This window comes from Pteropus vampyrus, unplaced genomic scaffold (genome assembly GCF_000151845.1).
Source record: "Pteropus vampyrus isolate Shadow unplaced genomic scaffold, Pvam_2.0 Scaffold25, whole genome shotgun sequence".
Lineage (NCBI taxonomy): Eukaryota > Metazoa > Chordata > Mammalia > Chiroptera > Pteropodidae > Pteropus > Pteropus vampyrus.
The window spans coordinates 3,878,738-3,895,121 of NW_011888806.1; the positions used below are offsets into that span (position 1 = coordinate 3,878,738).

The following is a 16,384-nucleotide window of genomic DNA, read 5'->3' on the forward strand; positions in this document are numbered from 1 at the left end:
GGGGTTTCAGGGAATCCCTGGGTGGAGCAACCTCTGTTATCCAGTTTGATGGCTTCAGGACTAGACGGTGCTGTGTCCATACACTGGGACGGGGGAGGGCTCAACAGGGAACAATGGATACCGCCGGCACTTCTGCACCGATTGAGTCTCTCCTCGGCCCTCACTCCAACAATGTCTCTCTGTAAGTCCCTGGTGCCCCCTGTGCGCAGCCGAATAGGCACTGGTGCTCAGAGCGAGCAGGTCACTGGGAAAATCTGCTCGTGGGTGCGGCCCCTTTAAGAGGCTAATGCTACTGCCGCTGTTGCAGGCTCCGTCTCACTCAGCCGCTCAGGACCGGGCAGCCCAGCGTCGGTGCCCCGTCCTACCTTCTGCAGTTGCAGGGTGCTTTTTTAGACTTCTTCCTAGTTGTATGGCTTGCTTGTTCCTCTAGATCTCAGGCGATTTTTCCTTGCTGCTGCTCCTTGTTTCCAACACAACTTTGATTTGGTGTCCAAAAGGATATCAGAGCCTCTATCATCTGTGCCATTTTTTTTCTCATGATGGTAAATTTTATGTTATGTATATTTTACTACAATTAAAAATAAAGTTAATACAGATGTACTAGAAGAAAATATGCTGTAGTAAGAAACACCTGTCTGATCAGGACTTAAAAGCCTTAAAGAAAAGAATGAACAAACTGGCCACAAAAAAATGTAAAATTTCTCTATGGCAAACAACAAACAGGGAATTAAAAGAATAAAATTAAAAAGGTTCACAAAAATTTAGTCTAGTATAAAAAGCAGACATATGAATATCAAGCTATAGTCTAGTACAAACTGGTAAAACTTCTGTGTAGGGTGATTTGGCAAACACTAAAATATTTTACTCCCTCTAATCTGACACTTCTATTTCCAGAAATTTTCCCACGAGACTGTACACATGCAAAAAGGACGGTCACTATAACATTCTTTTGATAGCAAAAATATGAAGACAAAAACCAAAATAACTAATGGTCTATTAATAGGAATCTACATGAACTACAATGCATCTATATAAGACACTGCAGTCATTAAAAAAATTGAGTTATAGGATATTTTACACGGACTTACAAGAAGTGTTAAAAAGTAAACTTTTTAATCAACAGCAATTTGCATTACAATATTTATGTAATATGCTATTTTAGCTTAAAAATAAAATTAAAAACCTGGAATATACACAGGCAGGAAAATAATGTGAAAGAATAAACATCAAAACTAAAAGATTACAGAAGATTCTCTTCATTACAATATTGTATTTTATTTGCATAACATTTCATTTTGAAAAATATCTAAGTATGTAACATAAAAAGGTAGAGAAGAAAAACGCACCCCAAAATGTACATTTTAAATGTACTTAAGATTTTTACTTTTACTCATTGTATTTGCTATTACAACAATTCAGCACTAACCCTTTAACCAAGTACTGCTTTTCAACTAACACTACACTAGCAGACATTAAGAAGCCAGGATGACTATACAAAGCTACAGTGATAATTCACACTTTGGCCACACACACGTGAAAGATACTGAGTATCATACAATGGTAACAGAATCATGACGCTAAAATGATATATTCGAAGTATCATATTCATTTTACTGTTTGCAGGGACTTCAGAGAACTTCTAGGCAAAGGAAGTTAAGTCCAAAAACACTGATGTCATACCCAAGATCATGTAACATATGTGGCAGAGCAATGCTCTCTGAAAATATTTATAACTGGTAGTATTTAAAAATTTTCTCACTTATTGACAAACTGTTACTTTCAACAGGACAATGGCAACCACTTTAGAAGATAACCTATTTCACGAAGAAAAGAAATTCACTTTTCTTTACTAAACCTCCCTTCATTCTAACCTCAAAATAATCTGAGCTCATCTATTTTTATTTCTTTCAATACCTTCCCTTACCCAAGGAAAACCGTCTCTACAAATAAGCTCAATTTTCAACAATCCTGAAACATCTTTTGACATTGCTTCCCTGTCAAGCTATTTCTCTTTCCTTTTTTAAAGAGTAGTCACCTCCTTACCTTTCCACTGAAACTGTTAAAGGTCAACATTAATTTCTAATTTCCAAGGAAAGTGGTCACCGATCAGTTCCTATCAAACCTGACTTCTCTACATTTGACACTGCTCACTATACACAAAACTGGAAACTCTTCTTTCTTTAGCTTCCAGGACACTATCATTTCTATGACTATTCTAGTCATCCTTTATTATCAGTGGTCCCCAGGGACCAGTACTTTTTTTTTTTTTTTTTTTAGAATCTAACGCCTGATGAGCTGAGGTGGAGCTGAGGCAGTGATGCTAGTACTAGGGGGGAGCAGCTGCAAGCCCAGATGAAGCTTCATTTGCTTGCCTGCCACTCAACTCCTGCTGTGTGGCCTGGTTCCTAACAGGCCACAGACTGGTACTGGTCCGTGGCCCTGGGGATTGGAGATCTCTGCTTTACATATTATTGTTTTCCTTTCCTTCGACTATCATTAAATGCTGATGTTTCTTGCTTAGGACATTTTTTGTTAACTATCACAATTCCAAAGTTGATTTTTCATGTTCCAACCACTCTCTCAGCCCCAAACTGTGATGTACAACCCCCTATTAGGCCTTGCTACTGAAATCAAGAGGTAATTCAAACTCAACATGTTTTAATATTTTCCTCCTAAATGTGCTGCCTAATCAGTTGATACTGTCAATCACCCAGCTGTCTGAGCAAGGAACACTTACCTTTAAACTTCACCAAACACCATGAAATACATGTCATAATAAAAATTCCCTAAAGTGCCTCCTCTGTCATCCCTACTGTCATTTCTCTGTATTAGGCTTCAAATGCAATAGCTTCATTAATAGCTTTCTCATACTCAAATGCTCTACAGTCTGTATCAAATAAAGTCCATTCTCATTTGCATCACATATATGGCCCCTAAAAACTTGGCAGGTTATAGTTCTCTTTTTAGCTTCATCTATACTACCCTAAACCTCCTCTTACAAAGGTAAATTCCCCCTTTCCATACACATAGCACAGACTCTTCAAGGCAACATATATTTTCATCCCTTGTTCACAAAATAAGCAATGATTCATTGGTTAGTATCCACTCAATATCATTTCTCTGTAACTTTCCCTGGTCCTATGCTGCTTAGTATCTTCCCCCATGAGTTACCACATTGTACTCTTTTAACTATATATATACATGTCCTTTCCTCTTGGTGCTCCTTGAAAATCAGTCTAATAAGGGAAACAAAAAAACATAATGTAATTAGGTAGTGATAAATACTACACAGAGAAAGAGTAAAGCTGGGTATAGAGAAGAATTGCTACTTCAGAGTGATCAAGGGAAGGCTGTCTAAAAAAAGTAACATTTCACTAAGCTCTAATGAAATGAAACTGAGTCATATGTATACAAATATTAGCAGGACCTTGGAGGCAGAAAAGCACATAGAAAGAAGGAAAGATTGCACTGTGCTTGGCATATTCACAGTAACTGGAGAGTGGTAGAGAATAAAATCTTAACTCATTAAGTGAATAATAGGATTAGCTTTTAAAAAAGAGTGATTACAGGTAGTTTTTAAATTCCATTCTACTAGCTGATTTAGACCCTAACAGTAAATACACAAATATAGCGTTATCCCACGATGGCAGGGTATGAAATTACCATATGATGATAAAGGAAGTAAGGTCAATACTCATATCCCACTGATAATTCTTCTAATCTCATATCCAGTCTTGATCTTAAAAACAACTTCACTATTATGTCTTCTCCACAGCCCAAGGTCCAACACTCAATTCAGAATCAGCATCCCCCATGCTAAGTCGTCTCTGATCTACTTCAACATGTCAGTCTGGGACAGGACCTTAGATTCTTACTTGAATTTTTAAAGGCATGCCCAATGGCTTATAATGGGTACTTTATACCTATTCAGATGTATAAAACTCTGGTTTTTTAAATTCTCTAAACTAAAATTTTTATCATTCATTTTATTTAGTTTTAAAACCTTCCTTTTTTTTTCTTTGAAAACTCACACATCTCTTTCTTCTCTACTTCTACTGTCATCATTGTTTGGATTATAAACTCTTCCTAAATGATTTCTCTCCCTTCCAACTCTACCCTCTCTATATAGTATTCACAACAGCTAGGCTGACTTTTTTACAAAACAACATTCTTTCACCATTTTACCCTTCTACATGAAAATTCTTTACTGGAACCGTAGTACCAAAATGTAAGTCAAAACTTAGCCTTAGTTTTCAAAATTCTCCAAAATTCATAGTATCATTTGCAATCATCTTTTCTTAAAGCAAAGTTCTCTGTTCCTAATAGAATAAATTCTCACTATTCCCAGAACAAACTTAATTTGTATATTTTCCAGTGTCATCAAGACTGACCACGTGATTGCTAAGGGCAATCTCAGTTTCCAAGAGGAATTTATGTACCGAAAAGAAGTCCCAATAAAAAGAAAAAGAATGAAGTCTCCTCAGACAGATAAAAAGTAAAGCTGAAAAGTATCTTCTGTTTAGAAAAGACAATTAAGAATTTTACATTACTAATATTGATAAACAACTAAAACATTCCATTGAGTTCCAGTTTAAAAATGTGCTTTTATATTACAGAACAATAAACTGTGGATCTCAGATTTTAAGTGACTTGTCCAATGTCCCATTTAACTAAAATGAAGAAGCAGAGGCTTCTAAGGACTCAAAATCCCTTGCCTACAACCACGCCCTTCCTTGCCCTAACTACATTAAGAAACAGATTAATGTATTCACTGTTAAAGTAGTAAAATACCTGGAGGTTTAGACATAAACTATACCATGTTAAGAAAATCAAATTATCTGTAGTAAGAATAAACACAGGGATATCACTCCTATGTTTAATATCCTTCAGTGCTTCCCCACAGAATTCAGACAAGTTCAAAACTCTTTATAAAGCCTTTCAAAATCTGACTCCTAATTACCACTTAATCCAACCTACCAAATCATTCAACCATGTTTCAATTACCAAAATATTTAAAAATGTCATTCTAATGATAAATTACAGGGACTCTGCCATCACTGTTACATTTAAATAGAAAACTAGCAAACAAAATAGAGACACCAAGGGTTAAGACGTATGTATTACCAATCTTGTCAAGGTCACATTAATTTAAAAGCTGTTTGTGAAATACTGAGTTTTGCATTAAAAAAGGTATTACTGAAATAAACATTAAAATAAAACTTCTAATATCCCTTTTACTCTTCATAAGAAACTGTATAATGTGTACAATTAAGTTTATGCTCAGGAATTAAGAGTGCTTGGATTTGAGTTCTGGTTCTACAAACTTGTTAACTTAACTCCCCTGAGTCTCCTTTCTACAAAATGCAGATAATATCTCATATAATTGTGTAAATTAAATGAAAGAATGTGAGGCACTAAGCACTGTGCCTAAACATGGTAAAAATTCAAATGTATTCTAATTTTTAATTGTTTAAAGAATACAGATTAAAAGAGAAATGTTAATTTTTGGCTTCTCAAATCCTATTGTCAGTGACAATCTGCTAGAGGTTAAAAATGGTTCAGTCACCACGAAGACTACCAATTACTCTTCTGCATTATGGGAATTTCCAGGAAGTAGTGGCAAAATCTGAACGTGATCTGATTTTCATTTGTTCAGAGGCTGTCTTCAGGAACCTTGAATAAAGTCTAGCTCACAGGAGGTGATCAATATTTTTTGGAGAAATACTGAAATCAATGTAAACGTCTGGCCAAATAACTAGGTGATAAATAACTAGGCAATTCACAGGGCTGAATCAGCTAGTTCCTCCTCCAGTAGCAACCATTCTGACTTAAAGATGACCTAAATTCTGGTTTCAACTTCTATCATTGGGCCATATTCCAAGGACTCGCATAAAATGGAAACAGTTATGGATGGATGCATGGTGCCTATGGCAGTTCCAAAACTGTATTTCAAAGGGTATGGTGGGAAACAATGCATCAATATATATATAACATCAAGAATAAAAATTAGAATCTCTCCTTCCTTTTATCTTTTAAAAATATCTCTTGATGCCACATCAATCTGCAACATTGTAACTCACCTGTTTTTTCAGTTATATCTGAATCAGGGGTGCCTGCCCTGCTAACTTCCCCTTCAGCATTCTCCTCTTCAGCACTAAGAGAAATTGGTGAAGAAGGGCCAGGCTGGGAGGGTTGAGGGGTTGCTTCGGGCGCTTCCTCAATCTTACTCCTCTTTTCAAAGCGAAAACGGTCCAGGTTGAAAAGATTCATATTGGTAGAAACCACCACCCTTGGGAATTTTAAATGAACTATCTGCACGAAGAAAATAAAAAGAGAAAAGGAGGCCATGAAAACAATATAAAATACAAAGCCATATCAGTTCATTCCCAAAGCAATTAAGAGCCCGCAAATGTGCCAGTGGCTCAGAATGACTATTATGGCTGCGCTTCATTATTAGGCCACAATGATCAGAAGTGGACAGGGGTATCTTTGTTAAATCTTTCCACTGCTCTTTTTACTCCCCTTCGTTCCGTGCCCGCCCCCCCCCTTCCCCGTCCTCAAACCACAAGCTGACCCTCGTGCAACCTCCTCTTACCCCAGCACGCGCAGGCACGTTCCCCACTCCGACCCCCCTGCGGGCAGCGCGCCCGCCCACAGTGAAAGGCTCCCTGCACTACCGTGCTGCCTGCCTCGAGAAAGGACGTGCCAGGGCCCGCGCCTCGACACTGCGGGGACACAAAGGGGCCAAAGCAGGGGAGCGGCGGAGGCTGTGCTGGCGGGCACCCGCCCGGAAGTTGACGCGGCGCGATCTCAGCTGAGAGGAAGCTGATAGGATCAAGAAAACACAGGGAAGGCTCAGCGGTGGAGAGTGTGCCGCGGCATCTCTTTTAGTGCTCGCTCACTCGCTCTCTTTATTCGTTCAGTACTTACAGTCTTGCAGTCTCAGTGCGTTACAACAAAGGTTGAAAAGGAAAAAATAATTCCTGGAGTGGGGCGACGGGAGCCGGGCCGGGACCTTCCAAAACAACACGGAGAAACCCAATGAGCGCGTAGTGATGACGCAACACGCAGCCTAGGCTGTTTTCTTCCCCAGCACGCGCGAGAGGAAAATGTCTAGGCGCGCGCTGTTGTCATGGTAACTCGTACCCGCCTCTGTCTGGGAAGGGCAATTATGGCCTGTTTCTCCAGGTTAGAGTTGTTAAATAGAACAGTAATAAGTAGCACAGTGATAATAAATAGCAAAATGTATTATATAATGTTTGATACATTATAATCTATAGTTTCTGTAACATACAGACAGTATAATAATGTACTAAATGCTTTACATGTATAATATGAACCCTTGAAAGAAGCCTATTTTTAGGAAATAAGTAACCTGAGGCCTGCAGATTTTAAGTAGTTTATTAGTAAGGAGTTAAAACCCGGGTATATTGAGCTTCAAAGTATATGAACTGCCTCCCCACTGTTGACTGAATTGTTCTTAGAGTGGAATATGACAGTTCCCTTATCTTGATGGAAATATTACTTTAAGAATATTTGCTCCCGTTGTTCTAACATTAGACTAAGACAGTTTTCCGAGTTATAATTTGATCCTCTTGTTAAAAAGGCATTACTACAAATTATTATTCTGCCAAATATATTGGTCATTGTAAACTTAAATTGGCATTGCTTTATAAACCAGTGTTTTGAATTGCAACATGAACCCATAGATTTATCAGATGTGGGCACACTTGTAAAACAAGTGTCCGGACCCAGAAATTTCAGCCTGAAAGATTGAGATTTCCATTATGCCTATTTTTGATATCCCATGACATGCACTATTTTTTTTGCATGCCTGTTAAATGGTGTGATCAAAGGATGCATCAACTTATAAATTGTACATTATTTTTGATGAGGAATATTTGCTTTAAGATCTCTTACCAACTTGCGAATATACAAAACAGTATTAACTTGTAATTTAAAAAAAGAATATTTGTTTTATATTAAGAAAGATCTAACATAGAAAATGGATTCCACTAGGTGAATGACTAGGCAAAGACCTGCATACCGTATGTCTAAATATTTAAACATAAATACAGCTAATGAAATGTAAAAATAAAATATATTCTGTTGTCCTATTTTGAAAATGACCTAGATAACAAGGTTGAATTTAGAATTCCTATGTGTCAGACAAGGAAAATAAGTTGGCCCATGTATTCTGCCTTCCCTGTATCACCTCCTTCCACTCGGATCCCAACTCTCTGACCCCACCTAGGGTTGCCATATTTGTAAAAAAAAAAAAAAAAAAAAAAAAATTCTCTGTTAAATTTGAATTTTAGATAAATAATACTTTTTTAGAATAAGTATGTCCCATGCAATATTTGGAACTTACTTATACCAAAAAATTATTTTTTGTCTGTCTGATACTCAGTTTAACAAGGTTTCCTTTATTTTACTTAGCAAACCTACCCCACACTTTACTGCTTGGTCACCTCTTTGGCCTAGGAGCCTTTTGCTATATGTTGGGTCTAAGGATATAGATACTAGAAGCACTGTTGGTCTTCAGTAAGAAGGACTTAGAGAAAAGTCACTGTCAACTTTATTGGAGCTGTGCAAACAGGGAATTTCAGAGACCAGGTACCCAAAACCATTGTCTAAAAAGTTAAGGCACAGGTTCTGAGGGAACACGTCTTCTTGGTCCCACAGATTCCTGGCCTTTTGGGGTTGGGCATGCATGAGAAAGAGCAATACTGAGCACTCTAAGGCACTTGGTCCGGTATAGGAACCACTCTTGCCCAGTTCTAAAGGTGGGGTGGTTCTGCAGCATTCATTGACCTGGGAGGATTGGAATGATCCATGATTGGGATTTTTCTTGATGATGGATCAGAAGATTAAAGATGTGTATAACAAAGAATCACAGACTATCATAACAAAGTATCACAGACTGGTTGGCTTATACAACAGAAATTCATTTTCTCTCAACTCTGAAGGCTACAAGTCCAATAACAAGGTGTTGACAAGGTTGGTTTTTTCTGAGGACTGTGAGGAAAGGATCTGTTTCAAGCTTCATTCTTTGACTTATTGATGGACGTTTTCTCCTTATGTCTTTACACAGTCTTTTTCTCTGTACTTGTCTGTGTCTAATTGACTCTTCTTAGAAGGATACCAGTCTTATTGGGTTAGGACCCACCCTAATGACCACATTTTAACTTAGTTAGCTCTCTGAAGGCCCCATCTCCAAGTAAAGTCACATTCTGAGATATGGGGGTTAGAACTTCAACATATGAATTTTGGAGCGGGGGGGACACCATTCAGCCCATAACAGAAGTCAAGAGAGTGGAAGAATTCTTTACACGGACCCCGATGTCTTCTATAATGATAGCAGGAATTGGGGCTGAAAACTAGTCCTCTGATTTTTCTTCCTTCTGACCCCAAATATTGTCATTCTCCAAAGGCTTTGGTCCTCTACTTGTCTCACTCTGCTCTTTCCCAGAATGGACTGATTATGGTGATGATTAAATATGTTTGTCAAATCTTACTCAGCTATAGATTTAAAGGGGATTAATCTTACCATTTATAAATTATAATTCATTAAACCTAACAATTTTTTTAAAGTGACCTTTAATTTTTGATATGAAAGAAGAATTTGAAAACATTGAATGCAGATGAAAAAGACAGATGAAATCAATGAGATTTAAAGAAACAATAAATATAGGAGTCATAGAACTGAGAAACAATTTTGATTAATTAATAAAATCATAGAAAAGAATACACATGCACAAAATGAACAGAATAAATAATTAAAAATATGATAGAAAATGTTTATGAATTCTTTCATGAATTCTTTCATTTGCAAGTGAAAGAACTCACTGAATTTAAGGCAGAATCAATTAAAAGAGACTTAACTAAAAATATACTGAAGAATTTTTTTTTTAATTTCAGGAATTTAAAAAATGTCTTGCAAGTTTTTTTTTTTTCTGGGAAAAAATCTACAGCCTACGAAGGAGCAAAAAAAAAAAAAATCAGTCAAAATTTGTTCATTACACAAAATAATAGGAAATGAGGCAACATCTACAAAGATGTGGTGGGAAAGTACTGTGACTCAAGAATTTTCTACATCACATATATGTCATATTATGCATTTATGGAAGAAAAAACTATTTCAAACTTTTAATTCCTGGAAAGTATATTTTTTTAAAGTATTTCTAAAGACATAAATCCAAATGACAAGATCAAAAGTGAGGATTTCAAGAACAGAGAATTCATGGTGTAAAAGTATATTGTTGAAACTAAAACAGGAGTTAATAATTACAAATGTGGTGTAATAGCTTTTTGTTGCATAGCAAACAACCACAAAATTTGAGTTGCATAAAACAATAACCTTGATTGGCTAGTATGGTGCAATTTTAGGTTACAAAGCATGTCTGCACATAGTACATGCTAAATAAATATTTATTGAGTAAATGAATGATATTAATAACTAGATAAAATATCCATATAGATGAACACGAACCATTTAGATAAACACAAATAAATTTTAAAACAAATTGAATATCTTCAAAATGATACATCCTATAGAAGAACAATATAAACCAGAATTTTAAAAAATTTATGTAACACATAGATAAACAAACCTAACAGAAAATGCCTTAAGAGAAATAGAGAGTGAAACGGGAGCGGGGCGGGGGGGGGGGGGGGGATGAAAATAGAAAGGTAGGTAGATTTCAAAAGAAAATAATGAATATTGAAAATAAGCAAAGAAAATACAACATAATTACAATAGGAGTCACTACAGAAGGAAACCAAAGCAAAGGAGTAGAAGAGATAACTAAAAACTGTAATTCAAAAAACATTTCCTGAAACATATAAAGATGTGAAACTATGTATTGAAAGGACACATCTTATCAACTCAGTTATCCAACACCAAGACATATTCTAGGAAAACATAGATTTTAAAGAAAAATTTTGCAAGTTCCTTGAACTATTAGACAAAAGCAAGTGACCTATAAGGGAAAGAAAATTGCATTCTCATCACAGTTTTAACAGCCAGGCTTCATGCCAGAAAAAAATAAGGTATAATATTTAGGAAGTTTCAGGAAATAAAATGTAATCCAGGTATTTTATATTGAGCGAAAGTGCCTTTCAAATACAAAGTCACAAATAAACTATTAACATGCAAGAACTCTGTGAAAATTGTTCTCCTAAGCACTCCTGAAGAATATATTAGAGAATGAGCTGCATAAAACCAAAACGTTTATATAGACAATGATGTAAAGACAGATATTGAGCATTAACTATATAGTTTATAGACCAAAGATAGTATGAGGATTAAAAGGAAAAGATTTTATTATATAATGCTTATATGATCTGTCAATGCACATCTGTTAAAATGGAGAGAGAATAGTAGGAACATGTGAAAAAAATATTTTTTAACATTTCAGTAATTATATTGCAGCAAGTGTATTAGTATTGTTATTCTGAGACTGTTAGGAATATGTTCTTGGATAAAACAAATGAATAACTATAATTTCCTGTTTCTTTGAGAATAAGGATTCTCAAGTAAAAGAAGTTTTAGATGTGATAGAGGTTACGGTGCAAATCCTAGAGTGCAGAGTGGTCTTTTATTAGGTCTTTTATTGATATTGAATTAGAAATATCAGTAAGAACTTAGGAAGTTTGATATGTGTGTGCACACACACACAGGCACATACTATATATATACATATATAACGTGTGTGTGTGTGTGTGTGTGTGTGTGTGTGTGTGTGTGTGTGTGTGTTTCTCTGTGTCCACTGAAAAGGTCTAGGAATTGACTAGCCCAATAAACTTACATCCCTACCTCCAAGATCATGGTCTTGAAATATCATTTACCATTAAAGGAAATCAGGACTTCTTAGAAAAAGGACAGATTCCAATCTGGATCAGGAAATGTTCAGGATGAGCCTGGAATATCTTCCTATTCCAAAAAGAAAAGAAGTTATATAAGACAGGAGTCCCCAACCCCCAGGCTGTGGACTGGTACCTGTCCATGGCCTGTTAGGAACCTGGCTGCACAGCAGGAGGTGAGCAGCAGGTAAGCTAGTGAAGCTTCATCTATATTTGCACCCTCTCCCCAGCACTCACATTACTTCCTCAGCTCCACTTCATATCATCAGGCATTAGATTTTCATAGGAGCACAGGTACCTGGTGCCAAAAAAGGTTGAGGACTGCTGATCTAAGACGACTAACATCATGTCCCCAGCACTCACATCACCTCTTCAGCTCTACCTCAGATCATCAGGCATTAGATTCTCATAGGAGCACAGGTCCCTGGTGCCAAAAAAGGTTGGAGACCACTGATCTAAGACCACTAACTTCATATCAAAAGATCTAATAATCATTTTGAAGAGGCTCCTACTACTGGCCAAAGATAGAGCAATTTGAATTTCAAAAAGATTAAAAATTGCAGTTTTTCGAAAGCCATTAAATATGTTTAAATCCAAGAGCTCTATATAGTATTAAAAAAAAAAAACTGATTGTCTTTGGAAAATGAAAGGAATACAATTCATCATCATGAAAACTGGTAAGTAGAGGAAAAGAATCTAGCTTTTATCCTGCCATTAGTCTGTGTAGAGTTCTACTACGTAATCAAACCGTAGATAAAGGAAAGTGTCTCTTTATAAAAGTATTCTAACTATAAAGTATATGAGAAAAAAATGATAAAATTTGACTCACTCAGCAAGCTTGGCCCAAATTCCTGACCTACAAAATCATGAGATACAATAAAATGGCTATTGTTTTAAACCACTAAATTTTGGGAGTAGTTTGTTATGCAGTAATAGATAATTGGAACATATTCACACCTTTTTCTACATTTTTATCTCAAGTGTATTGATATTTCGAGTTAGAATTAAAATGTTCCTTATTTCTCCATAATTTAATACCTTGATGCAGCAACTGTCTGAAAAATCATAGGCTCATTTCCTATTTACCTCTAGTTTGGGGTAGCTGAGTTCAAGCACCATTATTTAATAGACTTTGTTTAAGTATCTTCACGCTTTCTGCCTTCTTTGCCAGAAGAATTATCTCCCACGATAATGTCCAATTCCTCTTTCTCAGTAGTATAAATGAGATTGAATGTACTTCTTTAGCAATATATACTTAATTATAGAAAAGCATTATTATTTCTAATTTGTGTGAAGGTGTTTTATGTGATTCGACATGGTAATTAAAATGAAATTCCTAGATAAATAAAAATAAAAGAAGCTCCTAGAATATAGACTATAAAATAGAACTTTATTAATAGGGCTATTCAAATGTGGTGACTAAAATTTCAGAAATTATTGCTTCAAGGGTCGCTGTGGGTGTAGAATTCACCTTTTAAATTAAAATAAATATTTATATGAAACTGCTATAATGGTTAATTTTATGTGTCAATTTGACTGAGCTAAGAGAGCTGGTAAAACATTATTTCTGGGTGTGTCTGTAAGGGTGTCTCAGGAAGACATTAGCATTTGAATTGGTAGACTGAGTAAAGAAGATTGCCTTCAACTATGTGGTTGGACTTTATCCAGTCCATTAAGGGCTTGAATAGAACAAAAAGGTGGAAGGAGGATGAATTACTCTCTCTGCTTCAGGTGGTACATCCATCCTCACGTAACTTCAGACAACAGCACACCTGTTCTTAGGCCTTCAGACTTGGGTCTTGGACTGGAACTATATACCACCGGGCTTCTTGGATCCCTAGCTTGCAGAGGGACTTCTCAGTTTCCAAAATTGAGTGAGCCAATCTCTCATAATAAATCTTTTTCTTTATGCTTATATATATCCTATTGGTTCTGTTTTTCCATGGAACTCTAATAGAGCTGCTGTTAATCGATCCTGTTAATTACCTGTTAGTTTTGAAATGGGCTCAGTGAAAATGTTTAATAGAATTCTCAAATACTTCATTTAAATAGGAGGAAAGACTGTGGGAATTTTTTTAAAATTTATTTTTGCTTTATATTTACCAAAATAAAATCATAAAGCAACTCAAGTAAGGAGCAACCCTTCTAAATGTGAATTGAATTTAATAAGAAACCATAATAATAATAATAATAATAATGATAATGATAATGATAAACAGCAACAGAGATTAAAAATGGGGTTTGAAAACCTAGATTCCTTCTTAACTTAATATCTTAAAAACATAAACCACACCTGGTTGGTAATGGAAACTGGTGTAATCTTACCTCCCACACAAGAATATGAAATGAAAAAGACAAGATACCAAATCAAAAAATTAAAGATATCTTTCTTCTTTGGTAATAAGAAATGAAGCCAAATACTATCGAATTGTAAGCAAATAATTATTTTCCCAGAGTAATCATTCTTAATATGAGGAGGCAGAGGAATAGTCATGAACCTCTTTTGAGAATCTGATTTTTAAGAAGCTATGGAATGCCTTCTAGAATACTGTATATGCACATGACAGATTGTACATGATTTCAGGGGGTTTGTGGAACCCTTAGTGCTCCATAAACTTTACATTAGAAATCCCAACAAAGAGGTTTTCAGTCTTCACAGCTGGTGGAATCCATGACGATTTAAAAGGTATGTGCCTTTTAAAACTTAAAACTCTAGTAAGTGCCATTAATAATTTAGAGGATTAAGAATTATGGACTATTTTCACCCTTTCGATAATTACCTGCTATATTTTGATAACTACCATAATTACATTTCTGGAAAAGGTAGGATTTAAATTCTAAATATAGCATATAATGTTTGGGTTTTTAGTAACTTCTTATTAAAGAGCATATCTTATGTTGTATGTTTCCTTACTTGATTTTTTTCACCCTATTTTTTCCCCTTTACTACTTATGCGTGTCTTAGAATTGTCATGATACTCTCAACTAGAAACTCTAATTTATAGACACAAGACCTTACATTTTCCTCCTAGTGTGCTTGCAATTCAGTTTCCTTATGACATTGTTTCATTACCATTTTGTCGTTGTCTATACCCATGATGTCAAGATGATTCTTGATACATTGAACCATTTAACTCACACATTCAGGTCCAGATTTTACTACCACTGCGCTTGTGGCATCTCATTTGTGTTGTAGTAATTCTTACCTTGAAATTATCCTTATGTATCTGCCATTTTGCAAATGTCATGTTTTGTTGTCTGTTTAATTCAAAGTAGATCACTGTAATCAATCCTTTATGTACATTTTTTTCTTCTTGAATTAGTCTTTATAAAAGGATTCCAAAAGAAAATAAGTTATTCCTTTCCTTCAGCCATTTCAAATTCTAGAAACATTAGATATAATTCAAAATTATTTTTATTGTCAAATTGACTTAGATTTAGTAAAAACAAAGTTCTGGGGATAAATTACATGTTAACATTTTACATTTTTGTGCAATATATGTTCAATGTGGGCTGTTCTTACTTAGGTATTTGATATTATAAATGCCTTACATTGTACATGTCTATACTCTTCTTGAAAGTAGAAGCCTTACTGAATCAAAAACATGGGCTTTTTGGAGAGCTATAATGAAGAAAAAGAACTCCTCATAAGAAAGTAATTAGGATGTGGTTCCATAGAGTAGCGGTTAGCACGTCTGCTTTACACGTAGAAGGTCCTGGGTTCGTGCCCTAGTGGAGCCACGGTTCATGGTTCATGGTTCACGGTTCATGCCACCCTGAACAAGCCTGATGTCTGATCTCCGAAGCTAAGTAGGGTCAGGAGTGGTTAGTACTTGGATGGGTGACCACCGTATCTAGGAATACCAGGTGCTATAGGCATAAATAATTAATAATAAGAATAAAAATAAATTAAAAACAAGGACCTTTAAAAAAAAGAAATCAAAGTTATAAAGTCATTATGAAACTAAAGACATCTGTTTTTAAATCCCATCTCTTGTATTTACTAGCTGTGTGATATTCTCTTAATTTCCTCATCTGCGATATAGAGAAAATAGTAGTACCTACACTAAACAGTTTTTATGGATTAAATTTGAGATAATTCATGCTTAGAGCAGGGCCTGGCATAATTGATATCAAATAAATATTTTTAGAGTAGAATTCATCTTACATAGGGGTTAGGCTTCCAGGAAGCAAGTTATATGAAAAGTCACTTTTAATTAAATTCTATAATTCTAAAGATTAATTCTATAAATCAATCATAAATTACAGTGTACATAGATCTGTATATAGTACAAGTCTTATTAATTTATTAATTATTGTTGTGTGCCTACTCTGTGTCAAGGACTATGAGAGGTACTGGAAAATATAAGAACAAATAAGACTGAAGTGATTCATCTCCTCAAATAGTGTAAAGTCTGTCAGTGAGACAATTAACCATAAATTACAAAATAGTACACTATATGCTGTGATACTGATAGTATGTAATACTTTTATAATTTTGGTGGAGAAAGCCAGGGCA

General features: G+C 35.4%; 1 long non-coding RNA gene across 2 annotated transcripts; it reads right to left on the bottom strand.

Moving 5' to 3' along the window:
- Positions 1–549: 549 nt before the first annotated feature.
- LOC111737261 lies at positions 550–7,061 on the bottom strand. Of its 2 annotated transcripts, none has more exons than XR_002779397.1 (4): positions 6,931–7,061; positions 6,596–6,825; positions 6,081–6,312; positions 550–568 (listed from the first exon to the last, which is right to left on the bottom strand). It is a non-coding gene; the product is annotated as an uncharacterized LOC111737261 (long non-coding RNA). The 2 variants fall into 2 exon arrangements; XR_002779396.1 differs by lacking the exon at positions 550–568 and adding an exon at positions 2,272–3,236.
- Positions 7,062–16,384: the final 9,323 nt, after the last annotated feature.